This window comes from Choloepus didactylus, chromosome 5 (assembly GCF_015220235.1).
Source record: "Choloepus didactylus isolate mChoDid1 chromosome 5, mChoDid1.pri, whole genome shotgun sequence".
NCBI lineage: Eukaryota > Metazoa > Chordata > Mammalia > Pilosa > Megalonychidae > Choloepus > Choloepus didactylus.
In genome coordinates, this window is record NC_051311.1 from 62741249 (window position 1) to 62755729 (window position 14481).

Consider the following 14481-nt stretch of genomic DNA (forward strand, 5'->3'; position numbering starts at 1 on the left):
AGACTCCCCTCCTCAAGGCACTGACCCTGGTGTGGGGAATGTAGTAGACATGATGCAGACCAGGGGTACCGGTGGAATGTGCTGCATCCTGGATTAACTGGCATACCAGGATTGCAGGTGGCAGAGGCCAAGGAGTGGCATTTTACTCTCTGGCAAGGTAGCAGTACTTACCATAGTGGGCAGCTGGAATCTGCTAATCTGCCTGGCCCTATCTATTGAAATCTTTGCCTAATACTTATTTTGCAATGTGCAGGATCAAGAATGATAGGCAGTCCCCCAAAGTCTTACCTGACTGACATTTATAATGAAAAAAAAGTATAGCAACAAAACATTAAGCTTGAAGACAGAGGTTGACATCAGCCACCATGACAAACAGTCAAACACTCACCCAATTCCCAGACCCAAGTAAATTCACAGATCCTGTGAATGGACTAAAGACTGGATGCACTTGGGAAAGAACTCTATTAATGACTTCAAAATTACTTTCTGTATTTCCTGAGCCCCTTAGAGACAATGGCCATTTACTAAGATAACCGTGCCCCTTGGAAAGGGATTATTGGATACTAGCTTTGGGCCGACACTAATTCCTGGAGATTACAATGTTTGGTCCATAAGAGTGAGGGCCTGTGGGGGTGTGACAGGCACAATTTTTTAGTCACCCAGGAGCCATCAGCCCTCCCCTTCTTTCTTGCTAATAGAAGACTGACTGTGTCTAGTTATTGAGGGTGTCACGTGTTCACCCTTCCCAACCTCAAAGAATGAATGCTTATTAGTCTAAATTTGTCATGGTAATTCCATCCCCCTTGCCAGACATTGCTTTAGGTAAGAGTATGAGACATAGGCCTGGTCAAATAGGTCTGCTCCAAAGCTCAGCTTCCCTCAGGCCCAGTGGAGTCCTCTCCCCAATAGGAGGAGATGTAACATCCTGTGGACCTCAAAGTCTAGGTGCTGAGCAGCTGGCATTCCCAGAGACCACCTGGCACCACACAGTCTATGGAGCCTCTTACTGACTAGGTGGCTTTCTTACCTTCTCACTCTGGAAGAGAAGTGCTTCAACCCCAGCACCAAGGAGTCCCTTCACTGAAACTTGGACTTACAATGCGGGCCCAGCAGCACCCTGGCCCAGGCCCATCTCGCTGGTGGATGAAAGGAGGAACACGGGCCTCTTTTGCTGACTCTTGGCCTTGTAAGCATCCCCTTTCCCTAACAAAGCTTATTCCTCAAGGCAGCCCGTGTGCCATTGAGGACTTGATCCTGAACTGGCATGATGGGGGAGGTGAAGGGGAGCTAGAACACGCTCATCTTGCAAGATTCTGTCATAAAGGGATCCCAGATAGGGATTCAACTCTTTTTTGCTTCTGGATGTAGCTGGGTGAGGAAGCAATTCCTTTAGCCAGAGCAACTATCTTGCAAAATGAGTGGAGTTACCAATGTTTTGAGAATGGCAAAGCAGAAAGATGGAAGGGACCTGTGCAGGTCCATCGTGATATTATTGTTCTGGTTTGCTAAAGCTGACGAAAGGAGACATACCAGAAACAGGTTGGCCTTTACAATGGGGATTTGTTAGCTTACAAATTTATAGTTCTAAGGCCTTGAAAATTCCCAATTAAACCATCAACAGGATGATACCTTCTCTGAAGACCAGTTATCACAAGCGTGGGCTCCTCTGTCAGACAGCAAGGCCCATGGTGACGTCTGCTGACCCTTCTCTCCCGGGTTTCATTGTTTCAGCTTCTGGCTTCTCTATCTGTGGCTTTTTCTCTAAACTTCTCTGGGTGTTTCCTCTGAGCTTTTCTTAATTTCATCTCCGGGTGCTCCTCTGTGAGCTTCTGTGTGGCTTTTATCCTCTCATAAAGGACTCCAGTAAAAGGATTACGACCCACCTTGAATGAGGTGGGTCACATCTCAATTTAAATAACCCAGTCCAAAGGTCCCACCCACAATAGGTCTATACCAACAGGAATGGATTAAAACAACATGGCACTTTCAGGGGTACATAACAGCTTCAAACTACCACAATTATTGTACCCTGAATTAACTAACCTTGCAACTTTTCTAATTTGGGGTTTCTTGTTATAAGATAAATTCCTCATTCCTTCAACTATTTTTAATGGGATCTCCTGTTACTTACAGCTAAAGTCATCCTAACTTATACAAGGGATCAGGTAGTAGAATTTTTTTTTTCTTAAGTCTATCTCGTATTCCAGTTCAGCCAGGGCAGAAGACAGAAAGACACATCTTGCAGAATAAAAATGGATTAACACAAGTCAGAGAAATTGGTGATTTCATTTGCAGCGGCTGTTCAGGATTTGGTCTCTTTTCTGGACCACATAAACAAACTCCAGGCATCTGTTATTCAGCTATATTTAACCTTTTTTTTTAACTTTTACCTATTAGGGAAAGCAATATACCCTTAGGATCTAGCTCAGGGTTATGCTGATTGTCTGGCTCTGTGACACAATTTTGTTCTCAGAGACCTTCTTGTCTCACTATCTCACAAGCAATATGCTTATTTTTTCATTCATGACATAATGCTGATCAGACCTGAAGAGTAGAAAGTAGTTGCTACCCTAGCTGTTTTGGTAAGACACACACATGCCAAAGACTAGAGGTAAATTCCACAAAAATACAAAGACACCTCCCAGTAAAATTTTTGAGGAGGGGAGTCCAGTAGTCTGAGACATATTGAGATAACTTCTCCAAAGCAACAGACAAGTTCCTGTACTTTGCATTTGGGGAGGAAATATCTAGCATATTCAGGCATGCTACTCCAATCATTTATTGAGTGATCCAAAAGTTTGCCGGAGCAAAAGAAGCTCTCCAGCTGATCTAGGCTATAATGCAAGCAGCTCTGTCACTTGCCCCATATGGCTCAGAGTATCCAACAATTCATGGGACCAGTGAAACCTGAGACTGACTGGGACACTTCATGGAGCCCATATTGATCATAATGGCAAGCTCTAGAATTGTGGAGACAAGTGATTATTCTCCTTTCGAGAAACAGCTGTTGGCTTACAATTCCAGGCCTCTTTATCTTCAGATGCCTTCCTTTCTCATCTCCTGCCCTGCTCTGTGTTTCCCGGTCTCCTGTGTCTGCTGAATTCTGGCTGGGATCAGCTCAGTGGGAGCCACTGTTGGGAGACTGGAAGACAGGAAGAAGGGAGAAGCCAAGATATTTCTCCTCCTCCTTCTGCCTCGGGTGGTGTCTTTGGCAGCAAATGAGTTTCCTCCATGGTGTCTTGGGTTCAAGTAACCCCATCTCCTCTCTTTGACCCTCTAGTTTAGGGGCAATGCTGGCTTCCTGTTGTTGCTAATCTCTGGGTTGCTTCCTCATCCCTTGTTGGGCTGCTGAGCTCTTCCATCACATGTATAATCAATTCCCTGCATTAAATTCTCTCTACTGAAAGTACTTTGAATGGTTTGTTTTCCTGGTTATATCCTGAACTAATACCTTTTAGGTACTAGGGTAGTCCCAATAAACAGAATCTCAAGATGACAATAGTGAAGATTTATTATGTGCAACTTATTTACCCTCTCTCCCTTACTCTGTCATCTAGGAGGACCCAGTGTTTCTCAGTCTTTAATATACATAAAATTACCTGGGGAGCTTGTTAAAATATAGGTTCCAATCCAGTAGCTATGAGGTAGGGACAGAAATATGCATGTCTAACAAGCTCCCAGGTGATGTCAGTACAGCTGGTGCAGACCTGACTGAGTAGCAAGATGCTAAGGTGTTCAGAAATATATTAGCGAGAACACCAGCATCCTTTCCTAGCTCCATGGTAGTTGTACTGTGTAGACCCACCAATAAGAAAGATGCAGAAAACTTAGTGAACCTCTTTGGTTCTCAGAAGTAACATATTCCACATTTGAGTGTACTGTTGTGACATTTATTGAGTAATCTTTAAGTCTTTTAGTTTTGAGAGGGACAAGAAGTAAGAGAACACTCTAAAGGAAGTCCAGGCTGCTGTGTAAGCCATCCTGCCATCCAAGCCTATGATCCAGCCAATCCAGTGGTTCCCCAGGTGTCAGTTGTAAATGAGAGTGCATGCACTGAGCCTCCTGGATGCCCAATATGATAATGGAAGCACAAAGTACTAAGGGTTTGCAGGAAAGTGCTGCCTTCCTTTGCAGGTAACTCTTCATTTGATACAAAGGATTTCTGGATTATTCTGAACCTTTAAGCACAGTACGCCAAGTGACTATGCCTCCTGAGCTGCCCGCCACGATCTAGATGCTTCTGATCTAGGAGCTGTCTGCCTTGTCATTAGGTTGGATGTGTGCAGCAGCAATCCATTCTCAGATGGAAGTGGCGTATAGTAGATCATGACTGAGTAGGTCTGACTGGAAGGCACAGGCAAGCTAAATAAGCAAGTGACTCAGATTCCTGTAACACTTTATCCTGCTGCCTTGCCATCCCTCCTTCAATACACACCTTTGGCCTCATGGGGAGTTCCTTATGGATAGTCGATGGAAGAATTAAAAAAATCATTCCTAGTTTGCGTATGGGTAGGCACAAAGTGCTGGCAGAAGCCAAGAGGGAACTGCTGCCACAATATAGTCTCAATCAGAGGTGGCTCTGAAGGACAGCAGTAAACAGAAATCTCCCAGAAGGAAAAATTTCAGGCAGTACACCTGCATCCACTTCATGGGAAGAGATATTGCTCTTCGCTAATTCAAAGTGTGTGAATATTTGCGTCCCAAGTGGAAGTTCACCAAAGGGCATTTACCGACAGGAGGCACCGAGTAATTGGGTGGGCAAGATGATTCCTCAGCCACACCAGTACCTGCTCAGTGGGCTCAAGCACAGACTGACCATGACAGGAGGGGTGGCAGTTTTAAAATATTTCCAGAAGCTCTGTGATACTTTTCCCTTCAAGGAGTGAAGCCTAATTCCCTTCTCCTTGAGAATGGTCTTCTAGCGAACAGAATAAGGTGGACTTTATGGTGTGCAACTTTGGAAACCAGGTCATAAAATGCACTGTGGTTTCTTCTTTGCTTTCTTTCCTAGATCACTCACTCTGGGGGAAGTTAGCTGCCATACTGTGAAGAGAAGGCCACACGGCAAGGAACTAGGACCTCTGGACAATAGCCAAGTGTGGTGATTTGGAGCTGTATGTACCCCAGAAAAACATATTCTTAAATTTAATCCATTCCTGTGGGTGTGAACCCATTGTAAGTAGGGCCTTTTGATGAGGTTACTTCAGTTAAGGTGTGGTCCACCTCAATCAGGATGGGTCTTAATCCTATTACTAGAGAACTTTAAGGTAGACTGAAATTCAGACAGATGGAAAGAAAGCCTCAGAAGCAAGAAGCTGAAATTCAACAGAACTCCAGAAGAGAACTGAGAAGCCAGAAGAGGCTGCCGTGTGCATTGCCATATGACAAACTAAGGACCAAAGATCGCTAGCAGCCAGCCCCAAAATATCAGTCTTCAGGAAGAAAGCATCACCTTGATGACACATTGATTTGGACTTTTCCCAGCCTCAATCCATGTGCAATCAAATTCCCCTTGTTTAATCTGACCCATTTCATGGCATTTGCTTGAGCAGCCCAGAAAACTAAAACACCATATGAGTCATCTTGGAAGGGGCTCCTCCAGCCCCAGTCAAGCCCGCGGGTGACTGGAACCCTTGCCAGCACCATGACTGCAACCACAAAAGAGATCCTGAGCCAAAATGACCCAGCCACGCTGCTTCCAAATTCCTGACCTATAGGAACTATGGGATAGTATACACTTACTGTGTTAAGCAACTAAGCTTTAGGGTAATGCATTGCATAGCAATAGGTAACTAATACAGCAGAGATAAAGGCTATGGATTTCCCCTCACCAAAGCCATTCAGCCATTCTGGCTACCATGACTGCCTCATGCTTAACCCATCCATAACCCAGGCCAGTGCTGAGCCCTATGCCACCATTCCCTGGATGGGTGGGTGGGTAGGAGCTGGAGGGCAACCACCTGGTGGCAGGTTGATTACTTTCAGATAGTTGCAAACATTTGACTTCTTTATTATGACTTTTAAAGTCGTTGTACCTGCACACTTACTTATTTAAATATACTTTATTTTTTCTAAACTGCTTTTTATTTGCCTTTATTAAACAGTTAGGACATGAGTGATAGATGGTAGATAGAATGTAAATGAAGATATTTTAACTAGCTAGATGGTATGTAAATTAAGATATTTTGTCTCTGTTTTTCATTTCTGGGGTATGTGCTGGTTTGAAGCTGTTATGTACCCCTGAAAGGGCCATGTTGCTTTAATACATTCCTGTGGGGACAGATCTATTGTGGGAAGGACCTTGTGATAAGGTTGTTTCAATTGAGATGTGACCCACACCATTCAAGGTGGGTGTTAATCCTTTACTTATGTCCTTTATGAGGATAAAAAGACAGAACTCAGAAATCTTGGAGAGAAAATCCCCAGAGATGCTAACAGAGGACCCACAGAAACTCAGAGAGGAAGCCACTAGAACCAGAAGCTGAAAGCAACGAGACCTGGGAGCAAACAACCAGCAGACACTGGCCATGTGCCTTCCCATGTGACAGAGGTGTCCCGAATGCCAGCAGCCTGTCTTCAGAGTCCAGGAATGATGCTTTTGATGCCTTAATTGGGATGTTTCCATGGCCTTAGAACTGTAAATTTGTAAACTAATAAATCCCCATTGTAAAAGTCAACCCATTACTGGTATATTGCATTCTGGCAGCTTTAGTAAACCAAAACAGGGTAGTAAAGGAGATGTTACAAAATATTTCTTTTACAAAGGGGTTTCGGGGTCTAAGAGGGTTGCAAACCATTGGGTTAGAGGATCCAAAACAGGACTGAGACATCTAAATGGGCACCACTCAGAAATCCTGGACCAGAAGTGAATGTAGGAAATGCTAAGTCTCTGGGTTGTTTAGGGAAACAACCCACTCTTCGTTTCTTCATTACCCAGGGATAGTGTCATTGTGTTGGGCGAAAGAATTTTTGTTTTTGAAGTGTTAAGAATGAGGAGAATTATTTATGTTGCAGAGATGTGGGCTGTGGGTACATCTGCCATTTCTTCTCAGCTGCCCAGCTCTGAACACCCTTTGTCGGGGTTGGGGACAGTCCTCCTCTTATGAGCCTCAGTGGCAGCTGGAACCTGCCTCCCATTACCAAAGCTAAAAGTCCAGACACGCACTTTCCCAGCATCCCCTGCAGCTGGGGGAGGGACTCATGTCCCAGGCACGCGTGAAGCAGATGGACCTGCCCTGGACTTTGAATGAAGACATGGTTGTTTTTCTCCGGGTTAGGAGGGAAGCTATTACTCAGGAGGTGATATTTAAGCTGAGCTTTGAAGCACTAGTGGAATTTCCACAGCCAGTGGGCAGGGGTGTTGCAGGCGAGTGTGGGCTGGGTGGGCATGCATTCCAGGTGTGGCAGAGGCGTGAGTGTGAAGATGCTTCACAATAGAGGCAAATGCTGTTAATTTTACTCATGGATGTTGACATCAAAGGGCACTGAAAGGGGATCAGAAGACCTAGGTTCAAATATGGATCCTGCCTTGTGTGACCCTGGCGAGTTCCTTTCTCTGTAAAAAGGAACTACTGCTGCTGATCTGCCAACCTCATAGTTTTTGTGGGATCAGATGAAAACAAATGTAAAATTGCTTTTCAGTGGAAAAGTCAAAACAAAAATCAATAAGTATCAGTAATTGGAGGGGTTACAATAAATAGAGGAGAGAGCAAAATCTGGCCTGAGAGAGGTGAGAAGGGAATGTAGAGTTCGAGGAGGAATTTTGTCTAATGTAAAACCAGCTCTTCCTGCAAGGTTAGGGCCTACGAGGGCAGGTTAGGTTGGAAGATGGGAAGGAGTAAATGAGACGTTGCTGCAAAGCCCCAGCAGGATCTAAACTGCAGCTTTCCAGGTTGTCGAGTGGGAAATGAGTCATTCAGCATCTGAGACCAGGCAGCCTGCAGCACCCACAGCCCGGTGTGCGGTGCCCTTAAAACCAGGGATTCTGGAAAGTCTCCAAAAGCATGCCTCAAGTGTGACAAGGACCCATTCCAGCCCCTGGGAAATGTCTGCGGAATGTCTCCTTCCCACTCCCTCAGCCCCAGCTCAGGTACTTCTCCACTTGGGCTCTGGCAGCACCACCTCCCACTTCCTCCTGCCTTAGTGAATGAAGGTCCTCACACACCCCTGGCCACACCCTCGGCCTTTGGGAGTGAGCCACACCCTGCAGAATCCAGTCTGAGCCCCCCAGCCTGGCCTTTCACGCCTTCACAGCCAGGCCCTCGACTTGCTCCATCCTTAGTGCCCATCCAACCTCTGCCTCCCAGCTGCTGCCTTTCCTGCTCCAGCCAAATTCATTTGCACGGCTACTCTCAATGGAAAAACCAGCCCCTGTCACATGCGCTGACACTTTAGTCAATGTGCATCATAATCTTCCTCTTATTAACATTCCACACTACAAATGATCAGCTAAGAAAAACAAGCCCATAAAATGCTGAAAACTGAGCCGATGATTCAAGTTACATGAATTAATGGTACAGTGGAGAAAAAGAGGGGGGACAGGGACCTGCTGGTGCCTGTGTCCCTGGGCTGGAAGGCCTCTGGATCATCCCACGGGGGCCCGAAGAGCTTGGAAGATGGCAGGCAACAGAAGCCCAGCGGCTTAACTGCTACTTCCCCGAACTTGTCCACAGCCTCGTCTGCAGCCTTGTCCGCGCTGAGCCGGCCAGATATACCATGCAAGGAGATTCAGCATCACACTCTGTAGCCCGAAAAGTTCCGGAGGCAGGTGCATCCTCCCCAGAGCTTTGGTGGGTTAGGGCAAGCACTGGGGTCAGAGGACAAGAGACAATGACTCAGCCACTTCCTTGGCCTGGCCTCTCGCTGAACGCAGACCCAGTCTTTGGGCTGTAGGAGAGGAAGCAGAATAGGTAGGGACTAGAGGAGAGAAGAGTGGCCCAAGACAAGAGGAGGGTGGGTGAGGGCAGGAGGTGCAGGAGAAGGTCTTCCTGTAGGTGGGAGAGGGAAGGGTTTGAATGAGAGTGGCCCACCCTGACCCTCCTGTTGTCAGAATGTGGCAGAGCATTAGCAAGTCTTTGGGGGCTTTGCAGGCTCTCTGTGGACCCCACCCAATGAGGGAGGGCACGGGAGGCAATATGGTGAGCATCTAGAGAGTAGGATGGGTGCTCCCAGGTGCCACCAACAGTCCATCACCAAGCTGGAAGGACATGCTGTCACCCTCTTCCAGAGCAGGCAGTCTGGGGTGGATCTGGACTTTAACTCTGGGGATGGAGCTGGGCCTGGATTTTGCCTCATTGGTGAGTGCTGTGTGACCTTGAGCAGGTCACTTCACCTCACACCAAACCCCCACCCCCACCCCATTCCCCCCAAGCCTCAGAGTACTGTTGGGAGAATTAAACGATTCCAGAAGCCTCTCTCCTTAGCTTTTTCCCTCCGTGTGCCACGCAACTGCTGCCTCAGCGACCCCTCAGGGCCGGCTGAAAACATGGACTCCCCAGCTCTGCCCACCTGAATCAGCCTTTCTGAACCTAATCAGTTTATAGGTAGAGAAGCCTCCAGGTGACCAGTGTCCGAGGCCACACTCAGTAAATAGTAACTTGAAAGTTAAGACCGAGAAGAACGACTCCCTTAAGGAGATATTTCAGGCAACCTGTGGGAGACGAGGGTGACGTCCGTCACTTCAGCCAGGCGGAAACCCACACCCCAAACGGAGAGGCTGGCGGGGTGGGGGCGGAGGTCATCACTCAGCCACTGGAGGGGGACCCCAGGGGCCCCAAGCACAGAGCTCTGCCCCAGCGCAGGCGCCGTTCTCCCCTGCGGAGGCCCTAACCCTGAGTGTTCAGCAAATACAAGACAGAATTTTCAACTTTGTTAGGCCCAGGATGAGAAACGAATTGACAACCTCAGAGAAAAACGGATGCCACATCCTTTTCAAGTTCCTACACGCACCTGTACCTTCCAAACTGTGAGAGGATGATTTGTTTATTTATGTAAGAATATATATATATATATTTAATATAATATGTAGATGTATATATTTAAGCCAACTTGTTTTCCCTCGTCGTCTTTTACCTACAAATTCCAGGAAGGCTAAATAGAGTTCATCTCTCATGCTCACTCCTCAACCCTGCCTACTCCCAACAACAAAGTTATCTTTGTGTAATTTCTGATGAGAAAGCAACATTTCACTGATGTGATTTCACAGAATTCTGTAGCCGATACTTTGTTCTCACCTTTCCCCGCACCAGCGCTTTGATGGGGTGCGCCAGGACTTTGGGGCTCAGGGCCCTGGTTGTCGAGAAGCCTGATTTCATCCCACCCAGGTTTTCTTGAAGAAAGTGAAATTAAATGCTCCCACTCTCCTTTAAAAATGTATACTCTAAGTCCCGGTTGTCGTAGTAACATCCTCACTCTGCCTTGGTGTTTTGTGTATTTTGGTGCTGACAGACCATCAGTTACCATGAGAACAGAAGTGGTTTTAAACAAAACGAATTTTGTGTCTTGTGAAAAACAAAACTCACAACCACAGGGATGTCATCAGTAGCACTCACGTAGCTTAATGAAATGATGTAAAATCCTTGGTCAGTGAGACCTAGAATCCACTGCAGTTTCACTTTATTTATTCTTTGAATTTTATTTTGAAGAGAAGGTGGTTTTGTTTTGTTTAAGATTCAGTAACTCTGTTAATTGTCTTGTTAAGTGAGCAGTTCAGTTTTAAATGCACATTCTGACCTTTGGCCTCAAGGGTAAACATGCCATAGCTGCCATAACCCCTGATCACTCCCTGAGCTACGCTTTGCTGAACTGAACAATAATCACCCACCCTCACCCACAGCTCGTTTGTGACAGGCAAAAACTGACCAGGATGTTCCTTGCTATTTCAAACCCAAGGTCTGTGCATTTATTCTTCCTTTCTGAGCTGAATGCTTGCAAAATGCAAGCGCTTTGCGTTCAAGGACATAACACATGCTTTTTTGGAACTTTCTGCATAGTCCTATTTGTTGACTGATTTGACTTTAAGCTTCCCGTTCTGATATGCAGAGCTAAGTTTCAGGTGAGAATTTTAAATAGTTCTCTCCATGGGATTTGTGTGTGGGAATGGCCTTGAAGGTAGGAAGAAACCAAACCAACAGTCTGAATGGCAGGCTGAGGCAATGACCCATTCTTTAATGAGTTTTAGTGATATAACTAACATTTATTGTACACTTACCATGTGCTAGGCACTCACTTAACATGTGACATGGTTTATGTTGTTTAATTCTCACAACACTCTATGAGGCGAGGTCTGATTTTATCTTCCATTTTACACGTGAGAAAACAAAGCCGTAGGCAAGTTAGGCAGCTTGTTCCAAGTCATCCCTACTATCCAGTGGAGCCGGGATGTGACAGGCATCTTCCTCCACAAGCCCATGCTGTTACCCCTATGCCAATTTTTTTTTGTATTCATTTTATTGAGATACATTCACATACCACGCAGTCATACAAAACAAATTGTACATTCAATTGTTCACAGTACCATTACATAGCTGTACATTCATCACCCAAATCACTCCCTGACACCTTCATTACCATACACACAAAAATAACCAGAATAATAATTAAAGTGAAAAAGAGCAATTAAAGTAAAAAAGAACACTGGGTGCCTTTGTCTGTTTGTTTCCTTCCCCCATTTTTCTACTCATCCATCCATAAACTAGACAAAGGGGAGTGTGGTCCTTATGGCTTTCCCAATCCCATTGTCACCCCTCATAAGCTACATTTTTATACAATCATCTTCAAGATTCATGGGTTCTGGGTTGTAATTTGATAGTTTCAGGTATCCACCACCAGCTACCCCAATTCTTTAGAACCTAAAAAGGGTTGTCTATGTTGTGTGTAAGAGTGCCCACCAGAGTGCCCTCTTGGCTCCTTTTGGAATCTCTCTGCCACTGAAGCTTATTTCATTTCCTTTCATTTCCCCCTTTTGGTCAAGAAGATGTTCTCCATCCCACGATGCCGGGTCTACATTCCTCCCTGGGAGTCATATTCCACGCTGCTAGGGAGATTCACTCCCCTGGGTGTCTGATCCCACATACCCCTATGCCAATTAAATCTACATTTTACAAAGACATTCTAAGTCCAAGGCCAATTTGGTGGATGGGGGTGGGGGTGGGGTTGGATTGGCGGGGTGGGTGCTATTTTTTTTTTTGAGTTTTATTTTAAATTCAATTTTATTGAGATATATTCACATACCATACAATCATCCAAAGTGTACAATCAATTGTTCACTGTACCATCATATAGTTGTGCAGGCATCACCCCAATCTATTTTTTGAACATTTTCCTTGTACCAGAAAAAGTGAAAATAGGAATAAAAAATAAAAGTAACGAATACCCAAAACATCCCCCCCACCCTATTTTTCATTTAGTTTTTTGTCCCCGTTTTTCTACTCATCCATCTATACACTGGATAAAGGGAGTGTGATCCATAAGTCTTTCCCAATCACACTGTCACCTCTTGTAAGCTACATAGCTATACAATCGTCTTCAAACGTCAAAGCTATTGGGTTGCAGTTTGATAGTTTCAGGTATTTACTTCTAGCTATTCCAATGCATTAAAACCTAAAAAACGTTATCTATATAGCGCATAAGAATGCCCACCAGAGTGACCTCTCGACTCCATTAGAAATCTCTCAGCCACTGAAACTTCATTTTGTTTCATTTCGCATCCCCCTTTTGGTCAAGATGATGTTCTCAATCCCATGATATCGGGTCCAGACTCATCCCCAGGAGTCATATCCTGCATTGCCAAGGAGATTTACACCCCTGGGAGTCACGTCCCACGTAGGGGGGAGGGCACTGAGTTCACCTACCAAGGTGGCTTAGAGAGACAGGGCTACATCTGAGCAACAAAGAGGTACTCAGGGGGAGACTCTTAGGCACAATTATAAGCAGGTTTAGCCTCTCCTTTGCAGTACTGTGCTTCACAGGGGCAGGCCCGAAGATAGAGGGCTTGGAATACCAAGTTGTCAGTCATCGATGTTTTTTTTTTTGTTTTTTTGTTTTTTTTTAAATATTCATTTTATTGAGATATATTCACATACCACACAGTCATATAAAACAAATCATACATTCAATTGTTCACAGTACTGTTACATAGTTGTACATTCATCACCAAAATCAATCCCCAACACCCTCATTACCACACGCACAAAAATAACCAGAATAATAATTAAAGTGAAAAAGTGTGCTTCAGGTTTTAAAGCAGGGAAGGATAGTGAGGCATTTGCCTTGGGCCCCAAATTTAAGGGGCACCAAAAAACTCAGGAAATAGTATTTAGTCATCGATGTTTGTGAGAACATCAGCAATAATCCAGGTGAGGAAGCCAACACTTCCGCATCCTCCCCCAGCTCCTCAGGGGGGCCCTGCATATATATTTTTATTCTCTGTCCAAATTACTTTGGCATGTGTCGCTATTTCATACTAACCTATGCAAACCTACCAGGTCTCACTTCCTATTAAAAGTTTCATGTAATTATGGTATTTGAACGAACTGGGCTTAAATTGTTTAGGAAATAAAGCTCTTGCACCAACTAAACATCTCTTCCCGTGGTCTCACAAGGAATTTGAAGTTTTAAAACGCAGTCAGTATTGTCCTTTACCCTTTGGGGTGGGCACTATTTTAACTGATCTTTCCCTGAGTTCTGTCTTTCTGCCCTACAACTTTGCCACACTTTCCCAGGCAGAAGCAAACTCCTAGGCTCAACTACAGTATGAGAATCTAATCATTGTCAGTGGCCCTATAAATCAATTCCCAATCCTTTGGAAGATAATGTGTCCCATAAAAAACAATAGACCCCATAAAAGGTTTCTACTTTTTGAACCAGTGGTCTCCCTTAAATCAAAGAAATAATTCACAATAAAATAAGTCTATACACAAAAAGGCATTCATTCAACATTATAATAGCAAAAATTGGAAGCAATATAAATGTTGCAAGACAAGGGATCCTCAAGTAAGTTGCAGTACAGCAGCTGAATGGAATACCATGCAGCCATTAACAGATGGCTAAAAGTTGCTGAAACCACACGTTAAAATATCCATAATTCCATAAACATGCTCAGTGTGGCAGTGGAAAATTGCCCTTCACCTAAGACCATGACGATGCTTTTTAAAAATGTTTATAATGTTAAGTGAAAAACAGAACATGAAACGTTTTGTGCTATGATTATAATAATAATTATGTAAATAATAAATCAACCTTGTTTGCAAATGGCCCGGAAAGACTGGGGAAAAAAATACAAAAAAATAAACACCAAGTCTGATTCAGAACTGAGGGTTTCAGAAGCCAGGAGGATTCTTTCCTCTACTTCAGCCAGGCTGCTTCTCCTGGGGAATAAACCTCACCTCACAGAGATTCCAATCTGCGGCCAGCACTATAGAATTCAGACTTGCCAATCCCCATGGTCATATGAGCCAATTCCTACAAAAAATTTCTTAATAT